The 15036-nt window shown below is 44.9% G+C and overlaps 1 protein-coding gene across 1 annotated transcript in view; it reads right to left on the bottom strand.

The window, feature by feature from the left end:
* Positions 1-15036, bottom strand: part of LOC135383160 (uncharacterized) — a 359001-nt gene that overhangs the window by 70052 nt on the left and 273913 nt on the right. The window lies entirely within an intron of this gene.

The following is a 15036-nucleotide window of genomic DNA, read 5'->3' as shown; positions in this document are numbered from 1 at the left end:
TACGGATGTACCACAACCTTTCTGGTGGTTTTGTGGCGGAGTCCCACTTTAAGGGGAGCGCGATCGGACCACTGACAGCGATGCTGCGTGGACTGCGCATTCAGCGCTCTCCTCAGAGGAAAGGAGTGAGGCTGCTTTCCAGTTGTGGAAGCATCTTACAATTGGTCGACAACGAAGCGACGTCACGTCAAAGTGCACATGTCGTCTGTTCTGCCTTCGCGGCGGCTACACTCTTAAAAATGAACTTCACCGCAAAGCACGCCCTGTGCCAACCATTGCCACGAATGACATCGTTATCTACCCTGATTTGTTGAAAACGGGAGGCGTACGCCTATTCTGTGACAGTTATCAACAGCATAAGTGTCACAAAAAAGGCGTACGCCTTTCGTTTTCAACAAATCAGGGCAAATAACGATATCATTTGAGATGGTGGTTGGCACAGGGCGTGCTATGCTGTGAAGTTCATTTTTAAGAGTGTAGACGTACGTGTAGGCCTACATAATCTTAATTGCAATTTGGTTATTAACGCTTTCAAAGATTAATGGTTGCTTTTACCAATACGATGATTCGTTCTAATCACGTAAACAGCATCTGTTCTCGCTTCTCCGCCGAAGAAGTGTCGCGTCTCCGCCACTGGCTCCGCACGCATGCACCGGACCGGAGGAGTCCGGCGGAATATAGCTCCACCGGAAGCTCATACCTCCGCCGAAAGACTTGGCGTAGCGCAAAACGAGTCCACGCAGATGTCCACGTCCGTGGTCTGGACAAAACACTCCGCCCGCTACAGGTATGTTGCGATTGTTGCGTTTGGGCAAGTCATAGCTCGTGCAACCCGCCGCAGGTAAAAACGATTTCTTCTTTCTTTCTTTTTTTTTTTTTTTTTGTTAAGGGGAGCTATTCACTGTTCGTTTAAGCCGCTAGAGATCGTTCCGGTTGGCTGGCTTCGGACAATTTGTTATTTTCTGAGTACACATATTACCTTTCCACAAAAACGTAAAAACGTAAAAGAGCTATAAACACGACTAGCAATAATCATGCCGTAAATTTGCTCGATAGATTACGACGCCTTGTCTTCGCAGTACGAGAACCGTACACTCCTAAAAATGAACTTCACCACATAGCATGCTCCTAGCCAACCATCGTCCCGAGCGATATCGTCCTCTCCCCTGAATTGTTGAAAACGGGAGGCGTACGCCTTTTTTGTGACACTCATGCAGAAATATTATTTGCCACAAAAAGACATACGCCCCGCTTTCCACAAACCAAGCGTAAAAGAGGTATCACTCTGTACAATGGCTGGCCTTCAGCGTGCTATGTGGTGAAGCTTTGGTTTAAGAGTGTACACTCGTGAAATAGAACAGGAAAGCGCGCGGAGTGCTCCTTTTTGTGATACTCAACATAACGGCATAAGTGTCAAAAAAGACGTACGTCTACCGTTTGCAACAAATCGGGGGAGAGGACGATGCCTATCGGTGTGATGGTTGGCTAGAAGACTGTGATGCGGTGAAGTTCACTTTCAGAGTTTATTACAGCGTAATTCAAACCCCCTTCATACCAACTCGTTCCTTCCATGCTGCTTAAGCAGTGGACTGAGATAAAATTGGTGATAAACAATTCGAGACATAACCTGCCAATATCACTTTTCTCCTGGAACCCATTGACGTCACCGGCATCGACCAAGACCGTGGACACTGATTTCTGGAGCTTCCACGATAATTTATTCATTTCACTTAACTTACTCAGAAGCCATATATTTAAATGGAAAGATTAGACCCAACATAGGGTATGTCGGAATGCTAGCCTTTCAATTTCTGCCATTATTTCCAACAGCATGACCGAATAAGACGACGTAATTACAGACCGATATTGTTCTTGCGAACGTGAAACTCCGCAGGGAAGGCATCAATCTTCCTCCTACACCGAGCCCCTTCCCGATGGAACATAAACTGCATGGAATATCCGAGGATGAAATTATATTTCCTAGTCGTGCACGCACGGGGAAAAGCTGTGCTTATCGTTGTGTAATAATATTGGAATATCCTGTCTGTCTTCCTACTTTTCTTGCGGTTTCTTTAACTTCTATTTCGTGCACCTTTGTGTAAGATCGACAGTGATGAAAACAATATTTCTAATCTTTTCTCTACGAGAACTTCACAGGAAAGGCACGTGAGGCAGAAATGTCAGCGGTAGCAACTAGAATTGAAGCCAGGCTTAGCATTACGAAGTATCGTTTTCGTATTTTTTTTATTATTTTTTTGCCTCGCATTGGGTTTGATGGCGATATATTTCTATGCCCCGGGATGTTTGGAATCTCCGCGAGCTTTTTCCTTCGGTGCCTGTTCCGCCATTTTCCACTGGAAATAAAAACTTCAATTAAAAAAAAATTCTCCAGTCTATGCAATGCAAACACGAAAGTTTCCCAATTCTTATTTTCGTTTTTGTGGAACGTTTCCCGCTTCGTTGAATTATTTGACTTTCTATAGTAATCGCCCCGTTTTCTTTTTTTCAATACTTTCTTTGCGAACAAAGAAAGACAACAGGAAAATGTAGCTCTCGTTTTTATTCCTCCCTAGCCGGTTTCCAAATGCAACGTAAGTGAAAGTATTACTGCAAACTTACCGTTCAAAGTGCGACAAACACGATTGTAGTCAAACTTTTGAGCGGCTGTCCACGGGAAAGCTGCAGTGTTTCCGTTGGTGCTTCCATAAAGTGTCAGCAATAGCAGTGGGGCGTCACATGTTCGGAGGCGTGTGCTCAAATAGGTGATACACCATAGGCGCAACGTTCAAGTATATGATAACCCTCTCGGGATTTCGGGATTTTTCCTGTGGTTCCTTCAGTTATATATCTTTCGTCGAATTTAGTATATGAATGAATGAAAATAATAAAATGATTGATTGGTTGGTTGATTGAACCTGACACGTCGGTTTTGTTTCGAGACAACATATGTTTCTCACTGTTTTTGGTTGCTGGTCGATACTCGATATTGGATGTTCATCAACAACATTGCTCAAAGCGCTGTGTCTAGTTTCATAACAAAGCTACAGTTTGTACGTCTTCTTTGCGGGTCTCTTGCCCCTGACCTTTTAGAGCTGTGGTTGGAAAACTATTAGGAACCGAACACCGTATTGTAATCTGTTGTTGTATATAGGCAATTAAAGGTTGCTTCCTCTTGCTGTCTTGAAATCTCTGCTCTAGCGGTGCCTGCTCCAGTTACCTTACTAAAGAGACCCTGTTCAACAAGCGGTATAGACTTGCGACAACGGGGGTCACGTGGGAAAGAACTAGGGTTGAGAAATATGAAAGGGGCGGTGTGAGTTGGAGCTGATGATGATGATTATTCAGGTTTTTATGGCGCACGGACAACTAGGGTCATAGTGCGCCAAAGCTATGGTGAAAAGACAATGGGGATGGTTGGTGACAATGTAAAAGCAGCAAGATTAAACTAAAACCATAGTTTTAGAAAAGTTTAGATAGTAAAACAAGATACATGAGCAGCTGGGTAAAACTATATTGTATTTAAATAGCCAATATCTTTAATATAGTTAAAAACTCTCATGAAGGGTAAAAGAGGCTCATCACCCAACAACAAGGCTGGATGAAGTGGCAACTGATATTTGTAAAGCTCTTTAAAGTGATACTGACGATGAGGTTCATGTGCAGGACACGTGATTAGGATGTGCAGCACAGAAAGCTGCTCCCCACACTGCGTACATTCCGGTGGTTCCTCCCGGCGCAGTAAAAAACCATGTGTGAGGTGTGTGTGACCAATGCGTAAGCGACTAAAAACTACTGAATGGAGACGATTTTTAAAACTCGGTATGCTTCCTAAAATTGTGTTTTTTGACATCCAAAGCTTGTTGTTTTCTCGTGTAGCCCACTCTTGTTGCCATTTCTCATTAAATTTCCTCCTCAGGACTGACCTAAGGTCTTGAGAGGGACTCTCCAATAGGCTCACTTCAGAAGAGAGCGCAGCTGCAGCTGCTGCATCTGCGAGTTCATTGCCGGGTATCCCAACGTGGCTGGGAACCCAGCAAAAACCTAAACAGAGACCTTTTTTGATTACCTTGGTTGCAAGATATCGGGCCCTTAATACAAGGTGATTTTTCTGTTTCTGCATTGTACAGATGGCTTTAAGAGAACTGAGTGAATCGCTGTAGATGATCGAAGACTTGATCTGACGGTCTAGGATGAAGCTAAGCGCCATGATTATTGCATATAGCTCTGCAGTAAAAACTGATGCAGAGTTTGGAAGCCGCTGAGACTTCGTGCAAGATTCAGTAACCATTGCACAAGAAACGGATGTGTGTGTCTTTGACCCATCGGTATAAAAAGCAGTGTGATCTCCAAAGCTTTCGGCTACATAACTGAATTCTTGTTGGAGGACACATGGTGGAGTGCCATGTTTGTTATATTGAGCTAAAGAGTAATTGCATTCTGGAAGTACATCCCACGGCGGAGCTCCCACACACGCTTGCAAAATTGGTGTGTGATACTCAATGAACTCATACGTTTCGATTCCCTGTAGCACACGCATACTAAAAGGAGGTATAACTGTGGGTTTGCTGAGAAAGAACTGCTTAAACCGTGTCTCCCTCACAGACTGGAGTGCAGGATGTTCTGGATAGCCTTTCACTCTAAGCGCATATGATGCTGAGAGGTAGAACCTACGTCTCTCCAATGACCACTCCTTGGATTCGACATATAGACTCTCAACTGGTGATGTACGAAAGGCACCAGTTATTAAACGCAACCCCTGGTGGTGAACTGGGTTCAAAATCTTGAGAGCAGATTCGCGGGCAGATCCATAGACAATGCACCCATAGTCCAATCTTGACCTCACCGTCGAAATGTAAATTCTATGCAACGTGTCACGATCTGCGCCCCAGGATCTGTGTGACAGCACCTTTAAGAGGCTTAGGGACTTGATGCATTTAGTTTTAAGGCTCTTAATGTGCGGTAGGAAAGTAAGTTTGCTATCAAACGTGACCCCAAGAAATTTGTGCTCACTCTTAACAGTGAGGTCCTGCCCATTCAGCTTAAGAGTAGGTGAAGGAAGCATTCCTCTGACCCTAGAGAAGTGAACACAGACAGTTTTCTCGTGCGAGAACTTAAACCCATTTTCGAGGGACCATGTGGTAAGCTTGTTTAGAGCTAGCTGCATCTGACGCTCGCATATTGCTAGATTTGTAGAAGAATATGATATTTGAATGTCATCTACGTATAAGGAGCATGACATGGAACGAGGAATTACATTGGCTACTGAATTGATTTTCACAAGGAAGAGAGTAACACTCAGGACAGATCCCTGTGGCACTCCATTCTCTTGAACCAGAACACGAGATAGCGTCGTTCCAAGTCGTACTTGGAATGTCCTGTTTTGTAGGAAGTTCATGACGCACCTAAGTATGCGCCCCCTGATCCCAAAAGAGTACAGATCTTGTAGGATACCATACCGCCAAGCGGTATCGTATGCCTTCTCAAGATCAAAGAAAACAGAGAGGCAGTGTTGTCTTCGGACGAAAGCTTCACGTATCATTGTTTCTACTCGAACCAGGTGGTCCGTTGTGGACCGCCCGGCACGAAAACCACACTGAAGTTCAGAGAGACATTTGTTTTCCTCTAGAAAATGGACGAGCCGACCATTGACCATACGCTCGAATGCTTTGCCGATGCAGCTTGTGAGAGCGATAGGTCGATAGCTAGTTGGATTTGAAGGGTCTTTTCCAGGTTTTAACAGTGGAACAACGGTGGCAGTTTTCCATGCGGATGGTAATGTGCTGTCTGCCCAGATTCGGTTGAAGAAACGAAGCAAGCATTCTTTCGATGTTTCGGACAAGTGCTGAAGCATGGAATATGTCACTCGGTCTGGACCAGGTGAGGTAGCATTTGCTGAAGATAATGACCTCTGCAGCTCTATCATAGTAAACGGCTGATTATATCCATGGTCGTCCCCGCCACTCATTCGAATTGTCTTCTTTTCTACAGTGTCTTTGATCTTAAGAAAGTTTTTACTATAATGAGATGAGTCAGAAATTCTTTGGAAATGCTCCCCAAGCGCATTCGCCTGCTCTTCTAGGCTTTCACATACCTGACCGTTAACTTCTAAAAGAGGGACGGAATGACTGATGTGTTCTCCTCTGATTTGGCGAAGTCTGTCCCATACCACTTTGGATGGGGTGTTACAAGACAGAGACGATACAAAGGCGTGCCAAGAGGACCGCTTAGCTTGTTTGCGTGTCCACCTGGCCTTTGCTCTTGCCTTTTTAAAAAGTAGGAGATTTTGTGATGTGGGGTACCTCCGAAATGTGCCCCATGCCCGATTTTGAAGTTTGCGAGTTTCCTCGCATTCACTGTTCCACCAGGGTTTAGGTCGCTTTGGGAGACGACCAGAAGCCTGGGGAATGAATTGTGTTGCTGCATCGAGGATGATGTTACTAATAAGATTGCTAGCTTCCTCGATCGTCACCGTATCAATAGGAATCAGAGAGAGGTCACATTTTTCAGAAAACTGATTCCAGTCGGCTATTTCAAATTTCCACCTGGGAGGGCGTGTCGTCAGAGTGTCGACTAGAGTAAGGTATTTTAACACCACTGGGAAGTGGTCACTTCCAAGTGGGTTTTGTTTTACAGTCCATTCTATCTCCTGAAACAAGGATGGACTGCAAAAAGACAGGTCTAAGGCTGAGAGAGTCTGACTTGAAGAATGTATGTATGTAGGTGCCCCTGTGTTTAAAAGACAGATGGATGTTGATAATAAAAATTTCTCTAACATTTTCCCTCGAGTGTCAGTTCTAGTACTGCCCCAAAGTGGATTATGAGCATTAAAGTCACCTAGAACTATAAAAGGACTTGGAAGTTGGCTGCATAAATCTTCTAATTCTTTTTGTGTAATAGTGTCTGATGGCGGCAAGTATACCGAGCAGATGGTGACGATCCTGTCTAAACACACCTGCACAGCTACAGCTTCCAAGTTTGTAACTAGGTGAATTGCTTTTGTTGGGAGAGATCGTCGTGTGATGATTGCTACACCACCAGATGCTCGGGTGGCGTCACTTCGATCTCTTCGAAATATGTTGTGTCTACGCAGTGGATTTTGTGTTTGGTTGTTCAAATATGTTTCCTGAAGACAAAAACATGTAGCATTATACGTCTCGAAGAGATCGTTCACATCATCTAAGTTTGAAAGGAACCCACGACAATTCCATTGGAGGATCGTGTGCTGCATAATAGTTGCAGTACTAAGAAGTAGTAGTAAGTGTGTCAGAAACTTTTGCCGACTTTGAAAAGCTTTCATTACCTATTTTTTTGTTGGAGGTGTGACCCGCGGCCTTGTGGGTTTCTTCCGCGCAGCCGCAAGCTCCTTGTCAGATATGTCAGGGAGTGACCCACTCCCCGACAGACTAGCTCTATTCTTTTGGAGGACTTGGGAGCTCGTGCTCGCGAAGGAGCGCTCAGAGCTCGTCTCGTCCTCGCAATCCATGGATGTGGTCTCCGTGGACTGGGAGGACAGAAGTGGCGTCGGTGTTAGGGACGCCACTGGAGTTTCGGGGACTGGAGGTGGACGTGCACCTCCCTGGACTTCTTTTGTGGTTGTCTCTATCAGCAGTGATTGCTCGGTCTGTGTGAACTGTGTTACTAGTTTTACTTTCTGTTTTACGGCTGTGGCAAATGATTTTTCGAAAAAGATGGGAGCTACTTTTTTCCTGGCTTCTGGGTAACTGATGTTCTGTGTAACCTTAACGTGCAGGACTTCTTTTTCATATTTCCACTTTGTACATGACCTCGAGTAGGATGGGTGGTTGGAAGAACAATTGACACAGCAGTCTGGCCCTTTGCATTCTTTGGTCTCATGGTCACTCTTTCCACACCGTGCACAACAAGCAGAGCCGCGGCACCCGTCTGCAGCATGTCCAAACCTGTTGCACCGAAAGTGAGTTGGAGCTGAGGCGGTTCTTGTTCTAGATTTTCTCAACGCCAGTTTGTTGTAACATAGCATTGCCGAAGTAGAGTGGACACTACAATCAGTTGGCGAACACTTTTGCACAGTCTACCATTCATCAATGCATCACTTTTTTATCTTCTATCTCGGTGATTCGTACCTATCTAAGCATAGGATCGCGGTAGGATCTACCTCTACATTACTAAAAATGCATGAACAGCGTAGCCCGATATGTGATACCTTGGTCTGATGCATAAATGTTTCTAAAGATGGTGTGAACAACGGCAAGCTGTTCACGCCATTTCCCATGACCGTTCTAAACTATCGTTACTAAGGAAACGGACAGTCATGTGACATTTAGGTACGTGTGCACGTACATGACATTTCGAATGCGCAAAACTGGCAGTGAAAATATGAAAACGACTCCAAAGAACCAATAACCCGTAGTTTTCTTGTTCATTTCAGTTCAGTCTTTTGTTCCCGTGCGGCGAGCTTCGAAAGTTGGCGAATATTTCGTTTCGGCTGAAGATTGTCGAAACAGTTGTGGGCGATTCAACACAAGATAAGGCAGGCCCATGCGGACGTGTTCTCCGATTTCTCACGAAGAATTATGTGTTTTGTGTCCTACTCTTTAGGTGGCGAGCTCGTTTATTTTATATCCCTATGTATATTCGTTGCTGTTAGAAGAGAGAGAGAGAGAAAAAAAAAAGAGTGTGAAGACAAGTGCAATTTCCTGTCATTTCCTTTTTTCCTACTTTTCATTTTGTGACAAGGGTGGCTACTTCTCGTGGAGGTGTGGTTCACGGAAGAAAGCGTTAAGTGTTTTTCCTTCGTCCTCACGTTGACTACAGTGGGCGGAGACGTGGACTATTGCTCTAGGAAGTCATATATTTAGTTTAAAAAATCTTGGTAAAAAATCGCTTGTAGTTGCGTCATACGCAAAGCGTAATGCATTAATTGGGTAATCTAAAATCAATAAAAAAAACGTGCCTTTAACGTTGAAGTAACCCGTAAGCCCGTAACTTTAAAGTATGGACCACCGAACAGCCCAGTTTTTAACCCTTTTCGATTAATTGGATGTTGGCGGGGCTACAAAGCCGCGGATTCGGCCTTGCGGCTGCGTGACGCGGACTTTATTAATACGGAACAAGGGTGTTATTTATAATCTTCGAACCAAGTGTATGAAAACGATTTGTTTCTTCTTTCGACGACCTACGAGTTTTTGCTGTCAGAGCCCTTCTGTGCCATGAAACGAACGAAAAGTTGGATATGACATAGTACAATTCTATCAAGATCCCAAAGGGACCTTCCTGTACTAACCTAACCTAACCTAACCTAACCTAACCTAACCTAACCCAACCCAACCCAACCTAACCCAACCCAACTATAGCCCAAAAGGAATTACATATTCACGGAATTACAATGGCTTACGCGTAATTCAATTTAAGTGGCACACAGTATTATCACTATAAAGTTGTTGTCATCGCTGCGGGGTATATGGTGCTTTATTATCGAATCTCCAACAACAGATTCAATTCTTCGAGGTCCCACATGCGACGACATTAAAATCTCAGTCACTTGTTTCGTTCACGGCTCTTAACAATGCATTTGTACGCAAGTTATGCAATCCTATTTTCAAGCCATAAGTGTGGAGAAGACTTGAGGCAGAAAATGCTGGAAATGACTTGACTCCGCCTTCCCTCCTACATTTGGAAGTAGATACAACACTACACGAACCACACAGAAGCAACAACAGAATACAAACATGAGACTGCTAAATACATTACGCTCATCTTGGAACGTACATCACTTTCATACTTGACAGTTCCATAGTATTGAACGCTATGCCATTTAATAATTTACAAGTGCCTTTTTGTTTTCTTTCTCTGGATAGAGGCACAGCGAAACAGTTCATCACTTAGACTGAGTTGAACCTCGGGACGACGCATAGCGCCGGGGAAAGGACCCGGCTAAATGACCACCGAGCCGGTGGAGCGTAATTTCCCCTTTGTCCGTTCTAACTCATCAGGTACGCGAAAATACTCGACGGGCCGCAGTTGATCTAGTGGACGCCGTCAATTATCCTCGTCGAGCCACATCCAGGGGTAATTAGACAACGTAGAGGGCGCCAGCTTCGAGCGCCAAACGTTGTTAAGCATCGTGGATCGGCGGATGTTCTTCGTATGCAGAGTTAACTTAGAGCTGCGGCAGCAGTAACAGGGATTTAATGAGGGCTGCTGCCTCATTATTTCTTTGCGGATGAACGTTGGAAGAGCTCTCGATGACAACCGTCGGTAATTGCTTAATTCCTGAACGACGGCGCTACAGCAGCATATTACATTCGTTCGCCGGGAACATTCCGGATTCAGAAATAAAGATAAAAAAAAAAAGAAACGCTCAAGAAATAGAAGAATGCATACGCCGCCTTTGCTATGTTCCTTTTATGCCTAGCAAAAGCGAATACAATTCTCCTGGTGTTCAACAGTAGCTGTGTTGAACTGGTATTAAATGGTAAAAGGGTCACACTGTCAAGAGTTCAACAAACTTTCCTATCTTTCAAAGGAAGATGTAGTGCTTCCCTCAATCATCATCACTAAAATGGAGTGTGGTTGCTATTCTCCCGTTTCCACTAACAATGGACTTGACAGAGAGTTGAAAAGTAGTCGAAGAGCGTTATATTTGCAATTTCCGAAGTCCAAAACAGCTTGTTCTCAGATGAAGGATAGAGTTTCAATAAGCATTATGCACCCAAAATTATTTTGCTTAGCACTACTGTTTGTCACGGAAACGCTATCAAAACACCCACGAAAAATGCCGTCGTCCGTGGCGACCAATGAGATACTGAATAAGCAGAATTCCCGGCAGGCGATCGGTCGGCAAAACGTGCGAGCGCTCTGTCTGTTCGTGCCTTTCCAAAATACGCTGTCCATGGTCTTGCAAAAGCACGTAGTTTCATGCATACTGCCGCACTTAAAAAAAAAAGAACTTATTTAGTTGCGATCGACAACATCAACGTGAAATACTCCATTGCAATGAACAATCCGTATATCTGGATGAGAATTGATAATCTGAGGCTGGAACACAGAACAAAGGACAACACACAAACCTCAAGTGCCTAAGAACAATGAAAGGGGGAATTCAGAAGATGTGGGTTAGAGTCTAGCAGCTGGTTAACCTTTTCAATGACTTCTTCATTTCATTTTCCGTATATCTTCTCCATCAGCTGCCAGTAACGATCAGGACGTCGCTTTATAGTTTCGACAATGATCTTCGAAACTATATATTTATCGGAACCATATTTGCGGAAACCACCCTGCAGTGGGGCGCGCACATCTGCAATGGTCGCCGGGTGGTCCAGAGACAAAAAGAAGGGTGGTACAATTTTGGTCGTAACTTCATAACTGAATGGAAATTTGGAGTCATAGCGCCCACTACAAAGGGAGCAGAAGCCCTTAAGTGATTTTGAACGAAATTGCGGTTGTCCTACTGCTTATTTACGATTAGAGGCAAGTATAGTGACGCCTCCCACGTGACTTTCCTAGATGGAACTGGAAGTTCAGAAGTTGATAATGAAAATATTGGAAAAGATATTTCCCCGACGCGCGGCTCAAATTAGCAATAGATGGTGCTGCACTCAAAGAACAGAACTTCACGTAACGCGCTTGACGCGCGACTTCGCAACAACTAAAAAAAATAATCCAAATAATATACGAGGGGCGTTCAAGTCAAACCGGGACTTTTCATCTTTCGCAAAAGTAAAAGGAACTTAGAGGCGAGAAATTAGTTTTATTTTTAAACGTAATCTTCAGCTGAACTAATGCACTTGTCCCAGCGTTTCATGAGGGCTTGGATGCCAGCAGTGTAGAAATCCTTACCGGCGCGTAGCAGCCATGGTCGGACCGCATGCTTGACCTCGTCGTCGCAGCTGAAGTGGCAGCCCCCACGGAACGCCTTCAGTGGACCGAAGAAATGGAAATGGGCTGGGGGCGCGGTCTGGACTGCAAGGGGGATGTGGCAGCTACTCCCAGCCAAGTTCCTATAAGGTGCCTGTCGTGAGATGTGCGGTATGCGGGCGTGCATTGTCCTGTAGGAGGAGGTCTCCTTTGGTGATGAGGACCGGGTTTCCAAAACTGGAGGTGTTCATGAATGATAGTGTTCAACGTTCCCACAGAAAGGTCCGTCTTTCGAGCCAGTTCTACACATGTTATCCGTCGGTTCTTGAGGATCAGGCGCTCCACAAGTTGAATGTTCTCAGGAACTCTGACACTGGGCTCTGAGCCGTCCCGGCCGGGATCGTCCTGCACTGATGTACGGCCGTCTCGGAACCGTTTGCACCACTCAAACACTTTGCTGAGGCTAAGTGTATCGTGGCCATACTGAGCCTGAAGTCTTCTGTGAATTCCAGATGACTTTACGCCTCCATTCACGAGAAACTTCATGACAATTCGCTGTTCGATGTGCACGCTCACCTCGTTGTAAGCCATCTTGTCCAGCACGTGTGTTTTGTTTTGCACAAACCTTGGACCACCACGTGGTGAACACGGAGGCCTGTCGCGTGTGAAAATGACGAAAAAGAAGTAGCGCGAGCCATTTGTACACTCAGGAGACAGAAAGTCCCGGTTTGACTTGAACACCCCTCGTAGGTGAACGTCGTACCGAACACAAACAACCCCTTCAATACCTAATACAGCCTTCGTGTTGATTTTGTGCGAGTAGTTTGGTCGTTTTTGATGACAATATCCAACCGAGATAGAAATTCGGAGGGAAGAAACCAGATATCCCTGCTACGGGGATTTGTGCAGAGCGGGATAGCCCTACGTCGCCCTATACGTGGTCGTATGCTGGTGGCCCCGTATTCTCCTTGCGATTCGACTAAAACAAAAGGGCGCACGAAGCAGTCACCGCTTCCGTTGTGTGGCGAGATATGTTGCCCCAACCATTTATGCAACATATTGACCCGACCATTATGGAGTCGATTTTAACGGGGTAGAAACGAATATGGTTGAAGATGTGGGTGTTTTTCTTCCAGAACACCGGTAGGACGAAATAAACAGTGCTGGAAAAGCTGCACGGTGACGTGGGGCCCAGTGTTGCTTTCAGGAACCTCTTGGTTCACAGAGGCGGTGTGCACGCTTTGTAATAAATTCATTTCAGTAAAATCTACGCAGTTTTTGAGGGAGATATTTCGTACAGATGTTCTCAATATCCGAAAGGTTACAGATATACCACAAACTTTGTCGTGAGTTGGTTGCAGATCGAGTTCCACTTTAAAAACCCGGGTCAGATTTTCTCTTCAGGAGGTATTTGATTGGCTTCGAAACTGGAGAGGGTGATGAGTGACGAAACCAAAATAACAAGAAAATGAGCGCGCTGTCCTGGCCCGCCATCGGTAGCGCATCCGCACTTATCATGGCCTACTCATCTATCGCGGAATGATAGATCAGAGCCTTCTCCCCGTCCGGAAAGATAAAAATGTGCCAGCAACGTGCTCGAACGACTGAAAGCATTTCAATTCAGGAAGGGTCCATCTCCAGCATGTATCCACTGCGAGGTACCTCCTATCATATTTCGTACCGGTACCGGAAGGGAGTCGAACATGCTTGAAAAATAAAATGAATGACATAGAGCGACAGGGTATGAGACACTTGAGCAAGAAAATTAATGTTTTAATAAGGTGACACCTGGGTTCATTCACAGTGTACCCAAGTAATGCCAACGCAAGTATTGCCGGGGAAGCAAGCACACATGAAATGAATACGTATTTGTTGTTCCAGATGAAGGTTGAAGCTGAGCTGGAGTATAGAAATACGTGAATGTGTCTATTTTCCAACACAGGACACCAACCACACGTGACGAGAAAGAAGTTGATGAACTCAGGAAGGGAAGTGGCCGGGACTAAGACTAGTGGACGCATCCCCCCTAAGCCTTCATCTCTGCGTTGCACATATTTTGCTACTGCTGCTTGGGTCGCGTGCATACTGTCCCCGACTTCTCATATTTTATGGTCCGAAACAGTCATTCTGACGGAACAGAAATTCATGGGAATTAGCATAGCTATTGGGATTGGGTGTATACCTCGAAATAAAGTGATCGAAATCCCCGTTGCAAAATAAACTACTGTAAATAAATCTTACCCGACTATAAAATGCACAGTCGTGCGTGGGAACTGCCAAAGGAGAACTTCGACTAACCTGGACATACAAATGCAAACACCGAACTTGGACTGAAACCTAATACTAAAACTAACCAACTTGATGTTCCGGCGTGGGTCCGCTCTGCTAAGCATAACGGCTGCTAAAATGTGGTTTTCGTTCGCTAAAACGATTTGGACAGACATCGAAAACCCGTGGATTAGACTGGTTAAATAGTGGTGTCGTGTTTTTAAACACGGAATATCATCTTACAAAGCAATCCACCGCTGTACTTGATGTTCCTTGTTTTGAGAACGTGAATTTCGAGATCGTGGATTGCGCAACCAGGGAAGGACAGCTCTTCCCCTGGGATTATCGTCACCAGGTGTTTCATTATCGCCAACAGAGGGAATACTGAAGGGCATAGTTTAAATGAACTCAGGGGTCACCGTAATAAAACTGTTTCTTTTTTTTCTTTTTCTTTTTTTTTGCTCAAGTGTCTCATCCAGTGTCGCTCTTTCTCATTCATTTTATTTTTCAAGCATGTTCCACTCCTCGCCGGAACCGGTACGACCAATACAACAAGTCTCATCTGAAATAATGGTAGGAGGCACCTCGCAGTGGGCACACACGCCGGGGAAGGACCCTTCCTGAATTGAAATGCTCTCAGTCGTTCGAGCACGTCGCTAGCACATTTTTATCTTTCCGGACGGGGAGAAGACTCTTTGCCCTATCATACCGCGACAGATGAGCCGACTATGATAAGCGCCGCCGCGCGACCGAAGGCGGGCAAGGAGAGTGCGCTAATTTTCTTGTTACTTGGATTTTGCCACTGATCATCCTCTTCGATTTCGGAGCCAATCAAATCTTCCTTACCTCCTGCAGAGAAAATCTGTCCTGGAGCTTTTAGGATAACCTCCGAATAGAAAGATAACGCTATCATTACTAACTTGAGGAGAAAGC

The sequence above is a fragment of the Ornithodoros turicata genome, chromosome 2 (assembly GCF_037126465.1).
Source record: "Ornithodoros turicata isolate Travis chromosome 2, ASM3712646v1, whole genome shotgun sequence".
NCBI lineage: Eukaryota > Metazoa > Arthropoda > Arachnida > Ixodida > Argasidae > Ornithodoros > Ornithodoros turicata.
The sequence above is the reverse complement of the archived record's forward strand: the minus strand, read 5'-3'. Positions and strand labels throughout refer to the sequence as shown.